General features: G+C 41.6%; 1 protein-coding gene across 10 annotated transcripts in view; it reads right to left on the bottom strand.

Moving 5' to 3' along the window:
- LOC117365296 (excitatory amino acid transporter 1-like) overlaps positions 1–22,558 on the bottom strand; it is a 207,744-nt gene that overhangs the window by 129,124 nt on the left and 56,062 nt on the right. For 6 of the 10 annotated variants that reach the window (XR_004540398.1, XR_004540397.1, XM_033955559.1 and 3 more), the window contains exon 1: positions 5,366–5,418. The exons of 1 other annotated variant lie outside the window; for it this stretch is intronic. The gene's annotated coding sequence lies outside the window, so the exon portion shown is untranslated. Of the gene's footprint in view, positions 1–5,255; positions 5,306–5,365; positions 5,419–22,558 lie in introns of those variants that run through there. 3 more of the 10 variants (XM_033955553.1, XM_033955554.1, XM_033955555.1) reach the window with 3 other exon arrangements.

The following is a 22,558-nucleotide window of genomic DNA, read 5'->3' on the forward strand; positions in this document are numbered from 1 at the left end:
CCGACCCCCCTGACACGATTGGGCACCCCCCTGACACGATCTGACATCCCCCCGACACAATTGGGCAACCCCCCACCCCCCGCCGCTTCTTACCCTCATCTGGGCACTCTTGAAAATCGGCTTCCTCCTCTGCTGGGCCTTGAGCATCTGAGCATGCTCAAGGCCTGTGAGTTCACATTCTGAACGTGAACTCGCAGGCCTTGAGCATGCTCAGATGCTCAAGGCCCAGCAGAGGAGGAAGCCGATTTTCAAGAATGCCCAGATGAGGGTAAGAAGCGGCGGGGGGGTGCCCAATTGTGTCGGGGGGATGTCAGATCGTGTCGGGGGGGTGCCCAATCATGGCGGGGGGGGCGGATCGTGGTGGGGGGGTGCCGGATCGCAGGGGGGGTGCCTGATCGCGGGGGGGGCCTTCGAGGGGAGCAATGCCGGTTCTCGGGGGGGGGGGGGAACGCATCAAAGCGAGTTTCCATTATTTCCTATGGGGAAACTCGCTTTGATAAACGAACATTTTGGATTACGAGCATGCTCCTGGAACGGATTATGCTCGTAATCCAAGGTACCACTGTATTTGGATTTATTAGGTCTAATGGAGCAATGGATTACTGAATTTAGAATGAAGCTTAACTCAGAAAAAACGAAGTTTTTTGTAGTTTCACCGTGCCCGTTTGATACTAAAACATCATTGCATATAAATAAATTCAGCTATCCTATTCAATCTACCATTAAGATTTTGGGAATAATACTAGACCAAGGCTTGACTATGAAGAACCAGGTGGACTCTTTGGTCAGAAAGGGTTTCTTTACTCTTTGGAAGCTTCGGTCCATTAGGGCGTATTTTGATGTTTCATCATTTAGAGTTTTGGTACAGTCTCTTATACTAAGCCAGCTTGATTACTGCAATATTGCCTATTTGGCAATTTCTCAGAAGAATATGCAACGATTGCGAATAGTACAAAATGTGGCGGTCAGGCTGATTTTTAGGTTGAAGAAATATGATCAGATAACACTTTCCTATCGAGTACTATATTGGCTGCCAATGGAGGCGCGGGTGAAGTTTAAGTTTGGTTGCTTCTGTTTTAAGGCTTTGTTTGGTTTAGCTCCCAAATATATAATTGAGCTTTTCTTTTTTGCAACCAACAGACATAAGAGAAACTCACATCTGAATTTTGTTTTTCCGCCTCTTAGAGGATGTAAACTTAAAAACATCATCAAAATCTTATTTCATATCAAGCAACGTTATGGGGTAAGGATTTAGAACAATTGCTTTTGCTTACTGACACTTATGAGGAATTTAAGAGACATCTAAAAACATATCTGTTTTTGAAGTATTTAGGCAGCTAATTCGTAAAAAATTTATTATGCACTATTTTGATCATTTCAGTGTCTCTAATTATTGGCTTTTTACTTTTTTAGTTCTATTCAACTTCTTTTATTGTTTTTTTAACTATTGTAAACCACATAGAACTTTACGGCCCTGCGGTATATAAACTAATTATTCTTATTATTCCCCCCTACTATTTAACATCTTTTTAGCCCCTCTTATGACTCTTTGTCAATCTATTGGGTTTACAGCGTTCGCCTACGCGGATGATCTTCAACTCCTGCTTCCATTAGACTCATATTCCACTGAGGAATTCCAAAATATCAATAAGAAATTAAGTACAATCTCTGACTGGCTTGATGAAAATAAACTAGTAATGAATACAGAGAAAACAAAAATAATACACTTCCCTTGGAAAGAATGACTAAAACTCACCGCCCCAATCAACATAAATAATATCCAGTTGCAGGAAGTCACTAAGATTAGAGTTTTAGGGGTTATTCTGGATCAAAAACTGACATATCACAATCAGATTAGTGCAGTAGTAAGAGGTTGTTTTCAGAGGTTACAAATGATCAGATCAATTGCTCTTTTCTTGGACTCATCATCACCTTGTACATTCGCTGATCATTTCAAATTTAGATTATTGCAACTCGCTCTATAAAGGAGCAACTCTTAAAGAAATCCGTCAATTGCAACTAATTCAAAACACCGCAATTAAAATTACAACGAACAGGAAAAAATTGATCATGTGACTCCTCTTCTTAAAGAAGCTCATTGCTTCCAATTGTTCACAGAATCTCCTATAAAACAGCACAATTAACATTCAAAATATTAACAACTAAAGCTCCATCATTCCTAGAAAGGTACATTATTCCATCTATTCCTACTAGAAGTTTTAGATCAGAGGACAAAAAACTTCTAGTAATTCCATCGCTTAGTATAATAAATACAAGACAAGAGGCTCCTTTTACTAAGGTGCGCTAGCGTTTTTAGCGCACGCACAAGATTAGCGCGCGCTAGCCGAAAACTTACCACGTGATTAAAAGGAGGCGGTAGCAGCTAGCGTGCATGGCATTTTAGCGCACGCTAAGCGCGCGCTAAAACCGTTAGCGCGCCTTTGTAAAAGAAGCCCCTTGTCTTGCATTTATTATACTAAGCAGTGCAAGCCCGTGGTTTTAACTAGAGAATGACACGGTGACAAAACTCATCACCGTTCCTGTCCCCGCGGATAACCGCGGGAAACCATCTTCATCTCATTCTTTAAGGAGAGAGGGAAGAATCAGAGTATAATTGGGCACAACCACTGACCCGCAAGCTTTGCTTTGAAGAATGCTGGTGTAGAAGGACCGAGGTTGAAATAGACACTATAGAATGACAGTCTCTGATATCCAGAGCAGATATTGTGATGTCATAATGCCTCATTCCATCAGTGCCTAAGAGCCAATCACATCAGTGATATCACAATGGCTTCATTATCCTTGGCTCCCATAAGAATCAGAGTATGAATGGCCACAACCACTGACCCGCAAGCTTTGCTTTGAAGAATGCCGGTGTAGAAGGACTGAGGTTGAAATAGACACTAGAAAATGACATGAGATTATTTCCCACGGTTATCCGTGGGGACGGGGACGGTGATTAATTTTGTCACCATGTCATTCTCTAGTTTTAACCCATGGGTTTAAAGCAGGTTTAAACCACGGGCTCACGCTGCAGGGAAAGGCGCAAGCAGGTGCAGAGAGCAGAAGAGAGAGAATCACGGCAGAGTGCAGGGAGGGAGCAGAGAGCTGCCTGATTTTTCCACCCAGGAAACAGAGGATTTCATTTAAAATCTCTGCACAACGCAAAGCAGAAGCCAGGGCTACCTATGATAGGGCTTTCTGTAATTTGTACGTAGCCTTACCCGTCGCGGGTGTTTATATTATTGCTGAGTACACACACACGAAAAGAGCTTTTATCGGCAGGAGAATCGCGGCAGAGAGTAGGGAGGGAGGAGAGTTATTTGAGCAGGGAGCAGAGCAGGATCGCGGAGGGAGCAGAGAGCTAAATGGAGCAGGGCTGGTGGAAATTGGATAGCATTTCAAGGCGGCATGGAGCAGGAGAGTCGGCAGGGACGTGTGCGACTGGTCCTCAGCAGTCGCTTGTTTTGGGATCGGCCAGCCCAGTCGGTGTCCCTCTTTTTTTTTTTTTTTTTTTTTTGGGGGGGGAGGGTGCATCGCTGCCTGCCTATGTTTGCATGCTGTTCCCCCTCATTTGCATGCATGGATCGGATCATGTGCGGGAGGAAGGTTAGTGAATCGGGGTCGGGACTTGACTGGTGGGATTACCGCCTCTTTTACTAAGGTCCGCTAACCAATCGAATTAGCACACGCTAAACGCTAACGCATCCATAGATTAACGTGCACGTGTTAGCGTTTAGCGCAGGGGTGTCCAATGTCGGTCCTCGAGGGCCGCAGTCCAGTCAGATTTTCAGGATTTCCCCAATGAATATACATGAGGTCTATTTGCATGCACTGCTTTCATTGTATGCTAATAGATCTCATGCATATTCATTGGGGAAATCCTGAAAACCCGACTGGATTGCGGCCCTCGAGGACCGACATTGGACACCCCTGGTTTAGCGTGTGCTAATTTGATTGGTTAGCGCACCTTAGTAAACGAGGGACTTTTAGTAAATTTAGCCTTTAATCCTCCCATTGTCCCAGGTACATTAGATAGATCAGTGGTTCCCAACCCTGTCCTGGAGGAACACCAGGCCAATTGGGTTTTCAGGCTAGCCCTAATGAATATGCATGAAGCAAATTTGCATGCCTATCACTTCCATCATATGCAAATCTCTCTCATGCATATTCATTAGGGCTAGCCTGAAAACCCGATTGGCCTGGTGTTCCTCCAGGACAGGGTTGGGAATCACTGAGATAGATTGTGAACCCATCAGGACAGACAGGGAAAAATGCTTGAGTACCCAAATAAAATTCATGTAAACCATTCTGAGCTATCTTGTGAGAATGGTGGATCTCAAAGTCCCTCCTTGAGGGCCGCAATCCAGTCGGGTTTTCAGGATTTCCCCAATGAATATGCATTGAAAGCAGTGCATGCACATAGATCTCATGCATATTCATTGGGGAAATCCTGAAAACCCGACTGGATTGCGGCCCTCAAGGAGGGACTTTGAGATCCTTGCAAATAGAACAAATAAATATTGGGGGTGCTCAAGCACAAAGCTGGTTCCTATGCTAATGAGCTCCTTGTAAATGCATTTGCTTCCACAGTCTTACTGGCACAGAAACCTTTTGAGCCTCGGGGCCTAAGGCACTGGTCATGCTGCAGCTGGGCCTTTTTACGAACTGCAAGCAGCATTTAACCAGAGACCCCACCCCCTTAAAAAAAAAAGTCACTAACTCATCATCTGCACCAAAGGCAAGAGGAAAACTTTCTATAAATTAGTTATACAGCTGCCTGTTTGCGGGAACAGTGTGGGTTTCCTTCTCGTATACCTATGCATAATCGTTTCCAAAACAAAAAAAACCCCCAAAACCCCTATTTTGCCTTCTATCCATAATCCAACACGGCTGAATACCGTGTATCTCTAACTAAGAGGACCCAGCGAGATGCAAACAGCACCCAATGATCAAAAGGCGCTGCGAGGATGGAAGCGGTGCTCGTTTGGGCTTCTAGCTGAAAATGAAATGAAATGCACGGACGAGTGTGAGCCCATGCTATTATCATGATTTTTTTCAACTCAAATATGCTCAAATCAGAATTATGCACGAGCTACCAACATCTCGAAAACCCTGTCCCGGAAGCACAGGAGAGCAAAACGTATTTTAGCCTCAGCTATACACTGTGCTGGAAATGGCACAGGAGTCGTAAGTCATGTTTCGGGTTCAGAGGATCTTGAGCGGGTTTCCTGTTCTCTGCTTTCTAACACTACCTCACTGAGAGAGTCCCGAGCTCCACGTGGAACTTCCTCCAGTCTCTAAAAATGGATCTACAACTTCCCCCGAATGAAACTTTTTTTTTAAAAAGAGAAGGGGTGCTTACCATGTACCAGCACTGCACTGCCCCAATCGCAAACCACACAATATACAGAAAGAAACCCAGAGTCAGAGGAAATATGAAACCCTGCCCTGTGGTAAGGACACGTTCATTGGATAATTCCCCCAACTCTCCCAGAAAGTGATTCTTAACCCCTTCCCTCCCAAACTCGCCCACAGGCTGTAGGTGGCACAAGAAAATAATAATAATAGGCTTGGGGATAAAAAATTAAATATAGCATGCTGCTTTCTCATGCTGCTGCATTTCTCATGCTACTGCCCTTTTACTAAAACATGTTACAATCTGGGCTTTTTTTTATTTATACAAATTTAATAATTACAATATCAGATGATACCAGGAAAAAAAGGTTTCTTACATATAATTAACAATATTTATACATACAAACAAAATTCCTTTCCAAGCCCACAACAATGGGAAGACATGCTATCATTTCTAATTACAAAAAAATTAAGAAGAAAACTAAGAATTGGTTCTTGATTCATCCTTGTAAATCTTAAACCCTTCCCTACTATTTGGGACTCTAACATCCTCCACTTTCTCAGTTGTGAAACACCTTAAAGAAAAAGACTCATTTCTGTTCTCTAGCTAATAAGAATTGTTGCAATAGAACGGGATCCCAAAATACATATTCAATGTCTTGTAATTTTGCAATACATTTACATGGAAATTTTAGATAAAATGATGCCTCAAGAGCTACAGCTCTTGTTTTTAATTTCAAAAATTCTTTCCTTCTTAGTTGCGTAGCTCTTGAGACATCAGGGGAAATTCTAACCAAATCTCCACAAAATTTTGTCAATCTATTTTTGAAGTAAGTTTTCATTAACATTTTATCTATCTCACTCATGCATGTTATTACCAGAGTGGACCTACTCTGGATCACATCCTGACTATCTTCCAGAAACTCTGTCAAATTTATTTCATTAGTTACCAGGTGGTCCACCTCCTGGGCGGATTGTATTTTCCTTTGCAAAACATAATAACAATTATTTATTGGGAAATTTTCTGCATTGGGCAACCCCAGTATTTTTTTAAATTCTTTATTCATTTTCAAGATTACATTAAGTATTAAAATATATTCATTCACATAAACAATAAATACATCACTTATAAACAATCATTAACACATTTCATAAATTTTTATCCCCTCCCCTATCCCAACCCTCCTTCCCATATATTCCATTATCATATAAAACATATAACAATAAAATCCCCCCTCCCTGCTCCTTAAATTAATAAAATATAAGGGAAACAATTTTTTTTATTTTTTATTAATCTTTACAATATTTCGTTAATATTTCGTTAACTTCTTAAAATAACCCCGCTGTAATGCAATAAACCTTTCCATTTTATAGATATGGCATAAAGAGTTCCACCAGAAGGTGTAATTTAATCTCCTCCAATCCTTCCAATTAAATGTGATTTGCTGAATGGCAACACCAGTCATTATTAGTAGTAATTTATTATTATTCGCAGAAATCTGACTTTTTTTCCTCATTTTCCATACCAAATATCACAGTATCATAGGATAATGCCACTGGGTTATCTAATAAATTATTAATTTGGTCCCAAATTGATTTCCAAAAATTCATAATAAATGGACAATGAAACAGTAAATGATCTAAAGTTCCTGCTTCCAGATGACAATGCCAACATCTATTAGACAAAGAACTATCTAATTTTTGCAACCTATCAGGGGTCCATAACGCTCTGTGCAACAGAAAAAAACCAAGTTTCTTTAAAATATTTCCTTAACAAAATTTCAGGAGACAATAAATGAGTTACTGGGAAATTAACCAAGCGGAGATTTCTCGCTATGTAAACATTTTCCATCGTTTCCATTTTAGAATGTAACACCGTAGAATCCTTAACAGCAGATACTGAGACAGCTTGAAGTGTATTACTTTGAGTTTCAACCACACTTAATCTTTTATCCAAACAATTCAAATTGGAATCCACATTTTCAAATTTTTGAGACACAGACATTGAAAAGTCCAGTGTTTGTTTCACTGTTTCTCTGAGAATCTCTTCAACTCTAGATATACCTAACCACAAATCTTTAAGAGTAATATTCTGTGTTTCCACTGCAGGTGGTTGATCCTTCCCCGCCCTTCATCCATGTGTGCCATCTCCTTCCTCTTTCTTCTCTCCTATTCCCATCAATCTATTAACAGCATTTCTTCCATCTCTCTTCCCTTCCCCACCCCTCCCATCTCCTCCCTATCTCCCCTTTCTCTTCCATCCCTGTGTACCATATCCTCCCTCTTCCCCTCCTGTGACCTGACATCTCTGTCTTCCCCTTTCCACCTTCTATAGTCTGGCATCTTTCTTCTCTCCTTCCCAGTGTCTGGTATCTCCATCCCCTCCTTCCTCCCCCTACCATGGCCTGGCATCTCTCTCCTTCTCTACCCTTCCCCCTTCCAGTGATCCAACATCCCTTTCCCCTTTCCCATAGTCTGGTATATCTCTCTTCTCCTACCCACAGTCTGGCAGCTCTCTCTCCTCCATTCCTTCCATTCCCTCATCCCCCTTACATGGTCTGACATCTCTCTGTCCTTCCTTTCCCTCTCTCCCTACCTTAATCTGCACTCTCTCTTTTTTCATTCCCTGGTCTGACATCTCTCTTTCCTTCCTTCCCCTGTCCATTGGTCCGACATCTCTCTCCTTCTCTTCCCCCCTTCCCATGGTCTGATATCTCTCTCCTTTCCTTTATGCAGCCTGGTATATCTTTCTCCCCTCCTTCCCTTCCATTCCCTGGTCTAGCATCTCTCTCCTTTCCTTCTTTCCTCCCTCCCTCCCTCCCATGGTTTGGCATCTCTGTCCTCCCCTTCTTTTTCCATTCTATTTATCTTTCTTTCCCTTTCCTCCTCATCCCAATGGTCCAGCATCTCTTTGATACCTCCTCCTGTGACCCCCCCCCCCCCTGGTGGGATCGAGTACTTTCTTACTCTTCTTGTACCCAGCAGTGATCACTCTTTTATTCTTTGGGCCACAGGTAGTATTAGTGAAGTAAACACACACTGTCTTCAGTGACCCCAGCTTCCTTTCCCCACATAGTTTCACTTTACTGATTTTGACTTTACCTCATTCATTGTATTTATGTTTATATTTTGGTCTTTCTACTACTGTTATGCTGTTAACAAAGTTGTAAATTTAATGTTGAATTATACCTGCTGTACACTCCCATGGGTGAATCTCTTCATAAAGGCAGTTAATAAATTCCAAGAAAGAAAAATACCGCATTTTTTGGACCATAAGACACACCCACCTGTAGAGGAGGAAAACCCAATAAAAAAAATTTGATTCAGAATTTTCTTCTTCTTGGTTTTTCCTCCTCTACACATAGGTGTGTCTGGTGGTCTGGTGCTGGGAAGTCTGCAGCCCAAAGCAGTCCAAAGCCCGAAACAGCCTGCAGCCCAAAGCCTGAAACAGCCTGAAGAAGCAGCCTACAGCCCGAAGCCGCCCGCAGCCCTAAGAAGCAGCCTGCAGCCCGAAGCCCCCCTCCCCCCTCCACAGTACCTTTTGTTAAGTAGCGGTGGTCCAGTGCAGTCAGGAGCTGGATGGCTGCCTTTCTCTGCAGAACAATGCACAATGCAGGAGCGCAAACTTTGCACTTCCTGCCTGGTCCCGTGCCGCTCTGTGATTGGCTGCAGTCAGTAACTGACTGCAGCCAATCACAGAGCAGCGTGGGACAAATTTTTCCACATCCCCGCAGGAACTCAATTTCCCCGTCCCTGAGAGTTTTGTCACTGTCCCTGTCCCTGCCCCCATTCCTGAAAGCTCTGCCTTAACTGCACAAGCCTCAAACAGTTATGATTTTAGAGACTTGTGCAGATGAGGACAGAGCTTGCAGGAATGGGGCAAAGATAGGAAAAGAACTCGCTGGGATGGGTCAAGAAAATGAGTTCCTGCGGGGATGGGAACAAATTTGTCCCCGTGTCATTCTCTACCCCATGGTTACGTTTTCCTAAGTTTGAATGCTAATAGGCAAGATACAAAATGTCCTCAAAAAATTAAAAAAAAGTATTTTCTTTCTCAAATCAAACAAGTGCTGTTAAATTTGTATATTTTTGGTACTGTTTCATGGTGGTCCTATTAAGCTTCAGTTTCCTGATTTCGAGTTTACCTCATTTTATTGTATTTATATTTGGTCATTTTACTATTGTTATACTGTTAACAAAATTGTAAGCTTTATGTTAAACCAGTGGTCTCAAACTCAAACCCTTTGCAGGGCCACATTTTGGTTTTGTAGGTAATTGGAGGGCCTTAGAAAAAATAATTAATGTCTTATTAAAGAAATGACAATTTTGTATGAGGTAAAACTCTTTATAGTTTATAAATCTTTCCTTTTGGCTAAGTCTTAATAATAATATTGTAATTTATAGCTAAAGAAACATATGATCAAGAAACTGCTTTATTTTACTTTTGTGATTATGATAAACATACCGAGGGCCTCAAAATAGTACCTGGCGGGCCGCTTGTGGCCCCTGGGCCACGAGTTTGAGACCACTGTGTTAAACTGTACCTTGCGTATGCTGGCCTGGGAGAATCTCTTCATAAAAGTGGTTAATAAATCCAAATAAATAAATAAAGGAGTGTATCACAAGTTGATTTTGAGAGGAAGATCTAAGAGCATGTGATGTTTTATAAGGTATTAGTAGCCAAGCGAGGGGTGGGCATTGCGATTGTGCCATCCTGCAGTGTCACATTTTTACACATACACAGAGAAGGCATTCTAACGCTTTGTTCTCTTGAAGGTGATGTGCCAGCCTGACATCTTGCAAAACTTTATGAACAAATGGGAAGATGGAAAGAATGTTCAGATTCAGGTTACACATTGCTTCAGGGTCTGCAGGAAAACAACTCCTGAAAGTTGGCAAAAGCTATCATTATTCAGATGCTTTCCACAGGACAGCAACTACTTTCATGTTTTGTGTTCATTTTGTTTCAGGTTCTTTTTGTTTTAGCATGCACTAAAATAAACTGGTGTGAACTAAATGGTTCCTGTGCAGGCTAATATGAAAGTCTGAAACAAACAAGGGTTTTTTTTTTCATATTGGAAATAACACAACATGGAAACAACTAAGGCCCAAATTATGTAACCAGCGCCTAAAGTTAGGTACCTATGTTGGAGGCGCCCAACTAGATAGGCGCCTAGCTAAATTGGAGAACAAGCTCAATTAAGGTTTTTAATCAGCACTGATTAAATATAGGCGCCTATCAAGAAAGCGCAATTCTGTAAGAAGGCGCCACTAAAAATTTAGGCAGCCTTTGAAAAAATAGGCGCTATGCAGGTTAGGCATGGGCATGGCTTCGTGTTAGGCGCCTTGTTACTGAATCGCTGCTCTTAAGTGTGCTTAAGCGCTCGCATGGGCACCTAACCTTTAGTTGTGCCTAGAGCTGTCCTATTTACTGGGCACCTCCAAAATAGGTGCCCAAATAGGTGCCGCTCAACACGATTCACTAAACAGCACCCAATTTTACTTGAATCACGCTGAACAGTGCCTAATTAGGCACCTAACTTTTGGGCGCTTCTTATAGAATTTGCCCTTAAGTTTTTTTGCTGTTTCAGTATCATTTTTTCAAACAAAAGCATATTCTTGTTTCCAAGTTTATTATCAGATTTGATTAATCGCCTATTCCAGGTTCTAAGCGATTTACAGCTAAAATTACAAAGTTAGGGTAAACATACTAAATTAGAACAACTTAATGTTAAACATATTAAAATAGCATAAAAATACATAACATGACTAAACGTATACAACAGGACAATGAACATACATGATCACAAAAAGGTAAAGTTGTGGGAAGAAATACAATTCAATATAAAAGAAACAATTAAGGTTAAAAAACATTAGGGAAAGGGGAAGAAATTTAATATAAAATGTAGAAAAGATTTAATATAAAAAAAAGATCAATTAATCACTAAAAGCATCTTTAAAAAGAAATCCCTTAAGTTTGCTCTTAAATTTGTCTAAAATTATTTCTTCTCTTAAATGAATTGGCAAGGCGTTCCAGGCTAAAGGAGCCGTAACTGAAAAAATAGAATGACGTTGTGTACCAATAACTTTTAACGATGGAACAACTAATAAATGTTGATCAGTTGACCGTAACACTCTTGAAGTATTATAGGGGATTAAAAGTTTATAAATAAAAGCCGGAGTTTTGTGCACTTCTTTGTTTTGTTTTGTTTTGTGTTAAAAAAAAAAAAAATTTATATTTTGCATATCCGACAATTCTGTGTGGATTACAAATTATTCAGGTACTCAAGCATTTTCCCTAACTGCCCCGGAGGGCTCCCACTTCATCTAATGTGACTGTGGCAATGGGGATTATGTGACTTGCCGAAGTCACAAGGAGCAGTATGGGATTTGAACCCACAACCTCAGCATGCCAAAGCTGTAGCTGTGACCACTGCACAACACAGTCCCACTTCTTGCTAGAACAGTGTCTCTCATACTTTTTTTTTAGCTCCAGCGCATTAAATGGAGCAAAACCGACAAAAAATTACCCCTCCCCGCTTTTACAAAACCGCGCTAGCGTTTTTTCATCGCTGGTAATGGTGGTAACAGCTCCAACACTCATAGAATTCCTATGTGCATCAGAGCCGTTACTGCTGCTGCCGGTGCTAAAAAACGCTAGCACAGTTTTGTAAAAAGAAAGGGTGGGGGGAGGTAAATCTGAGAGTTATTTATTTAAAGTTCTTTAAGGTATGTATGGGTAATTGTAACAATGGTAAAACTAAAGTAGATAGAATAGATTTGCTAATCAATGCAATGGGTGTGCTTGTTTTTGAGTGCAAATGAACTCAAAACGTGGCTTGATAGTCAACAAGCAAACAAGCATTTCATCATCCACCATCTGCAGTCATTCTCTTTTTATCCCATTTAATTTCTGTCAGAGCTGAAAATCCAAGTTCACAAAGATAAGAAGATCCAAACAGTAACAAAGCCTTGATTGCTTTGTTGCTCAAGTTAGGATAACTACTGCATAAAAAATAAAAACAAAATTAATTGCCGTTAGTTTTCAAGGACCAATCACGTCAAACAATGATGCTTGTCTGGGCTGTTGTATCCTTAAGCATCTGGACGCTCATAACAATGACAGACTCTTACTTATGTGAAGTACATGTCATCTATTCTAGTGTATATTTACGAAGGGAAATTTTTAAAATAAAATTCTGAAATCTCTTGTGACACACACGTAACCTCTTCACGGCCCTGTGCCGTAGCATACAGTTTGAGAGACACAGTGCTATTAGGTTCAAATTTCTTCATTAACACCAAGAAAACAAAGAGATTAATACTTATTGGGTCTAATTCAAAGCATTTATGCTCCTAACTTTGGCTTTTTGGTTTTTTTTTTACTAAGGTGTACTTAGTCCTAACATGGGCTTAGGGCACTGTAAAAGGCTTATCACAGGTTGTGGTAGCCATTTTGAGGACAGAGTGTCTAGGGATCACTTCTGTCTTGAACATTGCTACAAGAAAATGTGACAACAAGGGAATGTAATGGTAGGCCTGAAGGAGGGCCTCCAAGGTGTGGTAAGTAGAGTCAGGAGGGTTCTATAGGGGGCACTGCAGAAGTGATATATAAATGATGATTCCTCAGTAAACCAAATGAAACAGTATAGCCAGGGACAGGATTCTGCTATTGCAAATCTCATCACGCCAACAGTGGATCATCTCATTTTAAATTTTGATGTTCAGTAAATGTGTTTTATATTTTCTTAAAACTTGATATATCACTAAATCTTTAAAGTGCTCAATGGTTTACAATTAAAAATTATCAACAAAGATGAAAAAGGAACTCCACAATCTCCAATAGAAAGATATAACACACTTTCAATACTCAATCATTTGCATAACATATGTCTAACAAGGCAAAGATAAAATCATGTTTTACAGATTTCCTTGTACACCCTCTCCTCTACAGCCAGATGAAATCCAAATGTCTGTCTAAAAAAGTAAGATTGTAACAGTGTATTAAACTTTCTAAAGCTTACTTCAGCTCTTAATTCTTCAGGAGTGTTAGAATTAAACAGTAAAAACTTCTGGAGCGGGTAAACCTCATGCCAGAAATGGAGATAACAATCTAAAATCTTGCAAAGATCTTAATACTCTAATAGGTGTGCATGGAATCACAAAAGAATATAAATCACTAGGTAAATGATAATAATATTCTCTGTGTGTTAATATCAGCAATTTAAGTATTCTAAATGCTACCGGCAGCCAATGAAATTAAAAAAAACATGGGTGTAACATAATAAAATATTGCCTATGAGAACAGTGGCGTTAACTGTTTGTTGAACTGGTTATTGGTCTCCAGTCAAACTGAACAGTGATGAGCTGAGTCACTTTGAAGCAGAGAGAAAGCTGAAGCTGACAGTAATTCTTGGTGAACAGACATATATCTCTACCACAACAGATTACTGGTCATCCACTGGAAATTTTTAAATTGGGGTTAGTATCCACCAGATTGATAGTAACTAGAGAGGAAGTTTGCTCATCTAGCCCCAAGACTGATGGGTTCCCATACATTTGAAATTATTGCGTTAGTTCTCAAAGATATTCAAACAGTTTGACATCAGATGAAAAATTGTTAGAACAACAGACAAGGATTTCAACTTTGTGAAAGCCTTTTTTGTAATTGTCCAGCATGAAGATGATAACAAAGACGTAGAGGAAGATGCAAGTTATGATTTAGACACAACTGCTTCTAATGTAGATGATAATAACAATGATGATGATAAAGTATTCTTTGCCAAAATTGTTCTGTAAGTCGCTTTGAACCTCTTTAGGCATAATGCAACTCATAAATCCCAGATTAGATTAGATAAGAGATTCCATTGATCAATATCTGCAGATCCAATCAAAAACATAAGTATGAGTGGCTGCAGGAAAGTTCTTAGCCCAACAAAGTTGGAGCAGTCTCCATGGAGGAATGAAAAAAAGTAGAAAATCACTGGACTAAGGGGCAGATTCTATAAACGGTGTCCTGATTATAGTCGGTGATAGGCGTCCTACCGCTGTCTAACCAGCCAATCGGAACACATGTTTTCTTTTTTTTTAAAAACAAACAAACAAGGTAGGCGCCTACATTGTAGGTATTTGTTGTGGTTACAGGAGATGCATCAGGACACTTAAACTTGCTCAAGGCTCCACATGGGTGTGGTTTCGCCCAGAAGTATCCTTGGACAAGCTTAAGTGTCTCCAAAGGGCTGTGACAGGCACAAGAAATGTACGCCATTCCAAGCTTGACTATTTTTGTGTCACACATTCTAAGTGAAGAAGGATTACAGATAGGCGGTTGTCTTATACCTTTTATGCAGCTTATTTTATACCTTAGCAACCATGGACCTCTGAGAAAGGAGTGTTTTCCGAAACACGGACCGTGTCAGGAACTTTGGTTTGTTATAAGGTGGTATTTTTAACTGCTTAAATATTTGGTATAATAAACATTGCCTGCATCTCGTACATAGTTGTCTGCAGTTTGTTTTTTGTTTTTCCCTTTTCTTCCCTGGTCATCCAGCGGTCCCACCCCTCTTTTGCGTTTTTTTTCCCTTTTACATATCTAAAGAATGGCTTGAAATTTTCAGCCTCTTGCGCTATTTTCTCCTCATAGTCCTTTTTGGCATCCCTCACCGCCTTGTGACATTTCTTCTGATCATCTTTGTGTTTGTTCCAAGCTTCAGTTGTTTTCGCACATTTCCATTTTTTATAGGAGTTCTTTTTTTCTCTTATGGCATCCTTCACCTCTTTAGTAAGCCATGCCGGTTCTCCTTTGCCTTTATTTTCCATCCTTTGTTTATCTGTGGAATGTAGAGATTTTGTGCTTCCGTGATAGTATTTTTCAGTAGGGACCATGCCTGATCTACCGTTTTGGTTTTATCCATCCTTTTCTTGAGCTGTTTTTAACCATGGCTCTCATGCTTTCATATCTTCCTTTTTTAAAGTTGAAGGATTTGGGACGTTTCCCCTTCCCAAGGTCAAGTTTAAAGTTGATCATGTTGTGATCGCTCGTCCCAAGCGGGACCGTGACTTCTACTTCTTTTACCTGACCAGTAATGCCATTTAGGACCAAGTCCAAGGTGGCATTTCCTCTCGTCAGCTCTCCCATCATTTGTTCTAGGAAGCAGTCCCCTATCATTTCCAGGAACTTTGGCTCTTTGCCACAGTTTGAGGTTCCCAGGTTCCAGTCTATCCCCGGGAAGTTGAAGTCTCCCATGATCTACATTGCCTGACTTACATCCTTGTTTGATTCCTCTATCATTTCTGAGTCTGTCTCCTCTGTCTGTCCTGGGGGTCGATAGTAAAGGCCAATTTTTGTGTCTGCACCGTTATGGGAAGGGTTCAGGGGGTTCGGAAGCAGGAGGGAGTGGGCATCCCTCATGCTGGGGGATTTCTCAGGGGGGGGGGGCGTTAGCAGTTCTGGCAGGAGAGAGTGGTCATCTCTCCTGCTGAGAGACTTTGCAGGGGGGGTCTCCTGCCACAGTCACTCAGCTGATTGCGGTATGGGATTCACTTGCCGGGTATGGGATTCACTTGCCGTGATCAGCTGATGGTGCCAGTGATTCACTTGCCGCTATCAATTGATGACAAGGGATCGGGTGTGATTCTCTAACCAACATCTGTGACATGGGTGACAGGAGTGGTTAGGCGGGGTTAGGCATAGAAACATAGAACATAGAAGATGATGAAACATAGAAGATGACGGCAGAAAAGGGCTACAGCCCATCAAGTCTGCCCACTCTGCTTACCCACCCCCTGTCTATGCCCTAATGACCCAATTTCCTTATCTTGACCCTCGTAGGGATCCCACATGGGTATCCCATTTATTCTTAAAGTCTGGCACACTGTCTGCCTCGATCACCTGCACTGGAAGCTTGTTCCAATGATCAACCACTCTCTCTGTGAAGAAATACTTTCTGGTGTCGCCATGAAATTTTCCGCCCCTGAGATTGAGCGGGTGCCCTCTTGTGGCCGAGGGTCCCTTGAGAAAGAAAATATCATCTTCCACTTCAACACGTCCCGTGAGGTACTTAAATGTTTCGATCATGTCTCCCCTCTTCCTACGTTCCTCAAGAGTGTAGAGCTGCAATTTGTTCAGTCTCTCTTCGTATGAGAGACCCTTGAGCCCCGAGATCATCCTGGTGGCCGTCCGTTGAACCGATTCAATTCTGCGCACATCTTTACTGTAATGTGGCCTCCAGAATTGCACACAGTACTCCAGATGAGGTCTCACCATGGCCCTGTACAACGGCATTATGACTTCAGGCTTTCGGCTGACGAAACTTCTATTGATACAACCCAATATCTGCCTTGCCTTAGATGAAGCCTTCTCCACTTGATTGGCAGTTTTCATGTCTGCACTGATGATTACTCCTAAATCTCGTTCTGCTGAAGTCCTAGTTAAAGTTTCTCCGTTCAAGAAGTACGTCCTGCATGGATTTCCGCTTCCGAGGTGCATGACCTTACATTTCTTAGCATTGAAGCCTAGCTGCCAGGTTGAGGACCAACTTTCCAATGTAAGCAGGTCATGCGCCATATAATTCTGTAAACTGCATTCACTTACCATATTACATAGTTTGGCGTCATCGGCGAATAGTGTTATTTTACCTTGAAGCCCTTGAGTCAGATCCCCTATGAATATGTTGAAAAGGAGTGGACCCAGGACCGAGCCCTGCGGCACTCCACTGGTCACCTCCAATGTTTTAGAGAAGGTACCATTAACCACCACCCTCTGAAGTCTGCCACTCAGCCAATCATTGACCCATGCAGTTAGTGTCACATGGATGGGATGCAAACATACCGGGATATAATCTTTTTAGGAAGGACAGAGATGGTCATAAAGGTGGAGGAGTAGCTCTCTATGTAAAGATCAATATCCAAGCGACCGAAATGCAAGGGACCTGGGGAGAGGAAGAAGCGATATGGATTGCTCTGAAAAGAGAAGATGGAACTTCTATCTATGTGGGTGTAGTCTACAGACCTCAGACTCAATCGCAGCAAATTGATAAGGATCTGATTGTGGATATCCAAAAGTTTGGAAGGAAAGAGGAGGTTCTGCTGTTGGGAGATTTCAACCTGCCGGATGCGGACTGGAATGTTCCGTCTGCGGAATCGGAAAGAAGTAGGGAGATTGTGGATGCCTTTCAAGAGGCTCTGCTCAGACAAATGGTGACGGAACCCACAAGGGAAAAAGCGATATTGGATCTGGTCCTCACAAATGGAGAGAGTATCTCTAATGTTCGAGTGGGTGCTCACCTGGGTAGTAGCGATCATCAAACGGTTTGGTTTGATATAACGGCTAAAGTGGAGAGCGGCCGCACGATACTTAAAGTCCTAGATTTCAAACGTACGGACTTTAATGCAATGGGAAAGTACCTGAAGAAAGAGCTGTTAGGATGGGAGGACATAAGAGAAGTGGAAAGACAGTGGTCTAAGCTGAAAGGAGTGATAAAAATGGCTACGGACCTTTATGTGAAGAAAATCAATAAAAACAAAAGAAAAAGGAAGCCGATATGGTTCTCCAACCTAGTGGCTGAGAAAATAAAGGCGAAAGAGTTGGCGTTCATGAAATATAAAAAAACCCAAGAAGAGGAGAGCAGAAAGGACTACAGGGTGAAACTGAAAGAAGCCAAGAGAGAGATACGTTTGGCGAAGGCACAGGCGGAAGAACAAATGGCTAAAAATGTAAAAAAGGGAGATAAAAATTTTTTCAGATATATTAGTGAAAGGAGGAAGATAAAAAATGGAATTGCTAGGCTAAAAGATGCTGGGAACAAATATGTGGAGAGTGATGAGGAGAAAGCAAATGTGCTAAACAAATACTTCTGTTCTGTGTTCACAGAAGAAAATCCTGGAGAAGGACCGAGATTGTCCGGCAAAGTTACACGAGAAAATGGAGTAGATTCTGCGCCGTTCACGGAGGAGGGTGTTTATGAGCAACTTGAAAAACTGAAGGTGGACAAAGCGATGGGACCAGACGGGATCCATCCCAGGATACTAAGGGAACTCAGAGAGGTTCTGGCGAGTCCTATTAAAGACTTGTTCAACAAATCTCTGGAGACGGGAGTGATTCCTGGGGATTGGAGGAGAGCGGATGTGGTCCCTATTCATAAAAGTGGTCACAGGGATGAAGCAGGAAACTACAGGCCGGTGAGCCTCACTTCAGTTGTTGGAAAAATAATGGAAGTGTTGCTGAAAGAAAGGATAGTGTATTTCCTTGAATCTAATGGGTTACAGGATCCGAGGCAACATGGCTTTACAAAAGGTAAATCGTGCCAAACGAACCTGATTGAATTTTTTGATTGGGTGACCAGAGAGCTGGATCGAGGACATATGCTAGATGTAATTTATTTGGATTTCAGCAAAGCCTTTGATACAGTTCCTCATAGGAGGCTGTTGAACAAACTTGAAGGGCTGAAGTTAGGACCCAAAGTGGTGAACTGGGTCAGAAACTGGCTGTCGGACAGACGCCAGAGGGTGGTGGTTAATGGAAGTCGCTCGAAGGAAGGAAAGGTGACTAGTGGAGTCCCTCAGGGTTCGGTGCTGGGGCCAATCCTGTTCAATATGTATGTAAGTGACATTGCTGAAGGGTTAGAAGGAAAAGTGTGCCTTTTTGCAGATGATACCAAGATTTGTAACAGAGTAGACACCGAAGAGGGAGTGGAAAATATGAAAAAGGATCTGCAAAAGTTAGAGGAATGGTCTAATGCCTGGCAACTAAAATTCAATGCAAAGAAATGCAGAGTAATGCATTTGGGGATTAATAATAGGAAGGAACCGTATATGCTGGGAGGAGAGAAGCTGATATGCACGGACGGGGAGAGGGACCTTGGGGTGATAGTGTCCGAAGATCTAAAGGCGAAAAAACAGTGTGACAAGGCAGTGGCTGCTGCCAGAAGGATTCTGGGCTGTATAAAGAGAGGCGTAGTCAGTAGAAGAAAGACGGTGTTGATGCCCCTGTACAGGTCATTGGTGAGGCCCCACTTGGAGTATTGTGTTCAGTTTTGGAGACCGTATCTGGCGAAAGACGTAAGAAGACTTGAGGCGGTCCAGAGGAGGGCGACGAAAATGATAGGAGGCATGCACCAGAAGACATATGAGGAGAGACTGGAAGCCCTGAATATGTATACCCTAGAGGAAAGGAGAGACAGGGGAGATATGATTCAGACGTTCAAATACTTAAAGGGTATTAACGTAGAACAAAATCTTTTCCAGAGAAAGGAAAATGGTAAAACCAGAGGACATAATTTGAGGTTGAGGGGTGGTAGATTCAGGGGCAATGTTAGGAAATTCTACTTTACGGAGAGGGTGGTGGATGCCTGGAATGCGCTCCCGAGAGAGGTGGTGGAGAGTAAAACTGTGACTGAGTTCAAAGAAGCGTGGGATGAACACAGAAGATTTAGAATCAGAAAATAATATTAAAGATTGAACTAGGCCAGTTACTGGGCAGACTTGTACGGTCTGTGTCTGTGTATGGCCGTTTGGAGGAGGATGGGCAGGGGAGGGCTTCAATGGCTGGGAGGGTGTAGATGGGCTGGAGTAAGTCTTAACAGAGATTTCGGCAGTTGGAACCCAAGCACAGTACCGGGTAAAGCTTTGGATTCTCGCCCAGAAATAGCTAAGAAGAAAAAAAAAAAAAAAAAAAAATTTTAAATTGAATCAGGTTGGGCAGACTGGATGGACCATTCGGGTCTTTATCTGCCGTCATCTACTATGTTACTATGTTACCCCAACGATTCCATCTTGCTTAGCAGCCTGCGGTGTGGGACACTGTCAAAAGCTTTCCTGAAGTCCAAGTACACGACGTCCAAAGACTCTCCCAAGTCCAACTTTCTTGTTATCCAGTCAAAGAAGCTGATGAGATTGGATTGGCAGGACCTACCCTTGGTGAATCCATGCTGACTGGGATCCCGAAGATTCCCTTCATTCAAGATCGTGTCCAATTTGCTTTTAATTAGTGTTTCCATGAGTTTGCACACTATTGATGTGAGACTCACCGGTCTATAATTCGCAGCCTCTGCCCTGCAACCCTTTTTATGCAGAGGAACGACATTAGCTAATTTCCAGTCCAGGGCATCTGTCAGTTAGGGCAGACGTGATTCTGTATAGGATGCTAGGGTGCAATTCTCAACTGCTTCTTAGGCAGCTGCTAAGACCGGTGTCCTATCCAGAATTTCCCCCTAAGTGTATAGTCCTCAAAGGAGACTGTCCCAACTTTGTTGGTTGGGCTGAAAAATTTTCAGTGGCCCCTCATAATATTGCGGCCTGGCCTGATTTGAATAAACATTTTAATCAGACTGATCAATCCTTTTCCTGCTAGCGCAGTTGTTAAATACCTTTTCTATATCTGTTCCGTTATCATATGACATTGTTATATTACGATCGTCTAATCCTAAGATTGACATTACATCCACTAGTTCCAGGTTGTTTGATTTTATGATAGCTCTGGCTCTGCATATTGTGATCCTCCATTAGAAGAATAATCAGTATGTCTATCATGAATGGTGGAATAATTTATGTGCATATAGGAAATATGAAGAGATTATAGCATTAAAGCACAATCATATATCATCATTTACTAGAAACTAGAACATCTTAGACACGTGATTGTACTCATTGACGTGGTTAACTTCCGGGGTTGTTATGTATACATTTGCAATTTATATTATTAATGCAGCTATTGTTATATTGTATATTTGTTGAAAATTTATAAATCTTATACCTCAAGGGAATTTAATTATCCAAAGTGATATACTTAAATATGTTCTACTAACTCACTTTGTTATTCAAAACAATATCATATCAATCAATCAAGTAACTGAAGTTATTTAGTGAACACTCAGACCCACAGCTGAGGTCTCAGTGAAAAATTCACGGAGCAGCTGTTAAAGAGACCATCATCGTTGTTCACAGTCTCACCCTCCATACAACAGCTAAATAACTGCACAAAGATGGTAAAACAAAACCAACTTAGCTTTGAATGGAGTGGGTAATCGATATAGCTGCTCCGGGTTCCTTTTTATTCAAGTGACTGCATTCAATACAATTGCCGACCCCCCTACCCAGGTTTCGCCAACTGGCTTCTTCAGGAGGGGTACTATGAATGTAAAACAACCACATTAACACTAAAACACTTCAGTTACCACTACTATAATTTTACACAATAATCACAATTAACTGCCATACCACCTTTTTAGCTGTGTGGGATTAATGATTCACATACTCTCATTAGTGACTGTCATTTTCAAAATTTAGGGCTCCTTTTACAAAGGTGCGCTAGTGTTTTTAGTGCACACACAGGATTAGCGTGCGCTAGTCAAAAAACTACTGCCTGCTTAAAAGGAGGCTGTAGCGGCTAGCGCGCGCGGCATTTTAGTGCATGCTAAGCGTGCGTTAAAACCACTAGTGCACCTTTGTAAAAGGAGCCCTTAGTTTTATTAAATACAAAGTGGACTGAATTACAGAGCAATAAAGTTGCTGGGATAAAAATGTTGATAGTTGCATTAACTGTGGTTATGATATCTTTACTAGAACGCATTGCCAGAGGTTGTGGTAAGAGCGGAGAGGATAGCTGGTGTTAAGAAAGGTTTGGACAATTTCCTAGAGGAAAAGTCCATAGTCTGTTATTAAGATATGGGGGAAGCCTCTGCTTGCTCTGGATGGGTAGCATGGAATATTGCTACTCCTTGGGTTTTGGCCAGCTACTAGTGACCTGGATTGGCCACCATGAGAACGGGCTACTGGGCTTGATGTACCATTGGTCTGATGCAGTAAGGCTGTTCTTATGTTCTTATTAACCCCCTCCCCTTTTACTAAGCCACAGTAGAGGTTTCTACTATGGCCTGTAGCGCTATATGCTGTGTTGCTGCTCAGACCTCATAGGAATTCTATCAACATCAGAGCAGAATTGGAGCCAGGTCGCAGTAGAGGGTAGTAAAAGAGGGCCTATATTAGGCAATAACTTTTTTTACTTTCATTTAGGTAATATTTATTAATGTGTTCTTCACTGTACTTTTACTTTCACTTTCACTTAAGTATTAAGAAAAATACCATAAGCAAGTACTTTGAACAACACTGGCAGGAAGCTCTCCTGCCCACTTCAACCCCTTAGTGCACACATGTCAAACACAAGGCCCACGGGCCGAATCCGGCCCGACTGGCCATTTTATGT

This window comes from Geotrypetes seraphini, chromosome 8 (assembly GCF_902459505.1).
Source record: "Geotrypetes seraphini chromosome 8, aGeoSer1.1, whole genome shotgun sequence".
NCBI lineage: Eukaryota > Metazoa > Chordata > Amphibia > Gymnophiona > Dermophiidae > Geotrypetes > Geotrypetes seraphini.